We start from the raw sequence: 2,730 nt of genomic DNA, 5'->3' as shown, positions 1-2,730 counted from the left end.
GGGCGCAGGACCCAAGCTTGAGCCCAATACAAATTCGGAAATACAAGGTGCCAATAGAAAGAATATTGGGCCTAAGGGGAGTTACCGAGCCCAAAAAAATTGAGAGTGAACGAGGGACTCAACTTCACTATTGAGCACGTGATCCACATTTTTTACATTTTCATGTGTTATCGATCTGAACCTAAGTCCACCACTGACCTCTCCCTCTCCATTGCGCCAGAGCTCACCACCGGCGGTGGTGGAACCTCAAACATCAAAACCAGATGCATCATCCCACTCCAAATTTCAAGCTCTACTCGAATCTCATACTGAATTCATTTGAAACAACCTAAATTTCCTAGATTGTGCAAGACAAACTATGAACCCTAGCTACAAGAAATTAAATTAAATGCTTGAAATAAGGAATCAAAGTCCATGATTTTTAGGGCTTTGATTCCTCAACCCCTCCTCTACATAGTGGTAACTAGCACGCAATAAATGGTGAAGAAATCAACCTTACCTGCCGAAGATGCGAAACTGAGATCGGAGCAAACGCCAGTGTTTGAACAAGCTTCAGGTACTAATATTATTTCTTGGACTTCTTCTTATTCTTCTTCTGCGTGGTTTTCTTCTTCTTCTTTCCTCTGAGTTCCTTCTTCTTCTGCGTGTTTTGAGAGTGAATGGGTGGATCATGGAAGGTGATTAAAGTGTGGTTCAGAGGTATAAGATTGAGAGAGTTGAGATTGAAATAATGATTGAGAGAATGCAAGATTGAATCAAGTTCAAGGGAAAATCAAAGGTTCCCAATGAATTTGTAGAGGGAGAAATTTATAGGCAAATGAGAGAGTTAACAGATGAAAACTATGTTAACTCTCAATGTGGAAAGTTAGTTAGAAGTTCTAACTCTGTTAAACCTTGATAGTTTTGATTTTAGTTAGGGATCATTTTTCTGTTAAACTCGAATTTCAGTTAGTTCAAAGTGTTTTTCAGTTAGTTCATGGTGTTAGTTAGGTTTGAGTTTAATTGATGTTAGTTGGTGAACTGGATCGTGACTGATTATTGTAGGTGATTGATTACATGAAATTAGTGGAATAGTGTGTTAAATGACATGCTGAACACGATGCATGTTATGTTGTCTGAGCAAAGTGCAGGTTTTATAGGTTATGTGCAGGATAGTTATATTGGTGTAGTTATGTCAAGTTGCAAGCTGATGATGATGACTTGTTGTCCCAGGTCATGGGTTGCCCTGTACTACAGGGTTTTGTAGGTTTGTGTTGCTGATGGCGTGCTAGGGTCGCGTGATGCTAATTGTTGTAAGCACTTAGGTGATAATTATTCATAGCATAGCAGGCTCCAAACATGGTTTTTGTGCAAGGCTCTTATACTGCTCAGTTGGCACGATTTGCTGAAAGAAAATGCTTATTGCTGATTGTTTAAACTAAACTGATCATGCATTGCTAGTTTTATCATTGGAATTCATTTTGGTTACCATGCCTAATACTTTGTTTGGTGTTTGGCTCATGTATGCATGTTTGTGTTTGGATTCATGTTGCTTGTTTGGATGAAATGCGTTGTATGCTTGACAAATGTATGTATGTATGCTTGACAAATGTATGTATGTATGCTTGCATGCAGGGTTATTGGCTTGGTAATTAGACATTCAAGGCATGCCAAAAGGCTTGGCAAGTGAACCATCAAGGCATGGCAAGAAGAAATACTTGGTGCAAAAGGTGGCTTTCTTGTTCATGAAAAAATTGATCATGGAATCACATGGTGAAGAAATTAACCTTACCTGCTGAAGATGCGAAGCTGAGATCGGAGCAAACGCCGGTGTTTGAACAAGCTTCATGTCATGTAATGGGCATTAGGGTTAGGTAATGTAAAAATAGGTTAGTTGACTTTAGTCAACTAGTTAACCAAAAAGTCAACTTTTGTAAAAAATGTATCTTTTTTGTATTTATTTTATATGGACAATGTAAATGATAATTGAATGAATGAATGGACATTTATTTTGAGTAGAAATGATTTAAAGATTCAATGCCTTATTTGAATCAATCTTGAAATGAAATGGATGTACTAATGGGTTCAAACATCAAAGAACTATGAATGTACATGGACCAATGGACTAGGACAATGCACCTTGAATTAAAGATTTGTGGACTATGAATGCAACTTGAATCATGAGAACAATGGACAAAGAATGCATTATGAAACAATGAAACCAATAGACTTAGGAGATCACAAGCTAATGAACCATGAAGCATGGACCAAGGACTTTGAATGCACCATAAGCCTAGGATCAATGGTCTTGAATGACATATATAAAATGCACATGATATGGATGAAATATTGAACAAGTCCTTGGATCAGATGAATCATCAAGCATATAGGCATATAAAGCCAATGATCAGCTTGATGAATGATTTCCATGAACAAAGAAAATTTGATGAATAATGATGCATGACATAACAATCAAGAAACAACCTCCAATAAATTAGGGTTTTAGTCAATCACAAGTCCAATAGTCAAACCAACATGGTCCACAAATGCCCAATGTCCATGATTAGGGTTTCATGATGCCAACCTTCTAATCAAGAATCTCAAACCAAGCACTAGGGCTCCATAATCAAATCTCTAACAAATATCCCTAAGATTAGGGTTTTGATGCATATGTGAATACCATGATGTAAAATCCATGAACCAAGGTCCCAAAGATCAAGAAATTAGGGTTTCATACCTTGATTCCATATG

At 37.3% G+C, this 2,730-nt stretch overlaps 1 long non-coding RNA gene across 1 annotated transcript; it reads left to right on the top strand.

Annotated features, from left to right (window-relative positions):
• LOC127119174 (uncharacterized) lies at nucleotides 1–2,012 on the top strand. The gene is made up of 2 exons (XR_007802697.1): nucleotides 1–556; nucleotides 1,615–2,012. It is a non-coding gene; the product is annotated as an uncharacterized LOC127119174 (long non-coding RNA).
• Nucleotides 2,013–2,730: the final 718 nt, after the last annotated feature.

This window comes from Lathyrus oleraceus, chromosome 2 (assembly GCF_024323335.1).
Source record: "Lathyrus oleraceus cultivar Zhongwan6 chromosome 2, CAAS_Psat_ZW6_1.0, whole genome shotgun sequence".
Lineage (NCBI taxonomy): Eukaryota > Viridiplantae > Streptophyta > Magnoliopsida > Fabales > Fabaceae > Lathyrus > Lathyrus oleraceus.
This window is presented reverse-complemented; position numbering and strand designations above follow the sequence as displayed.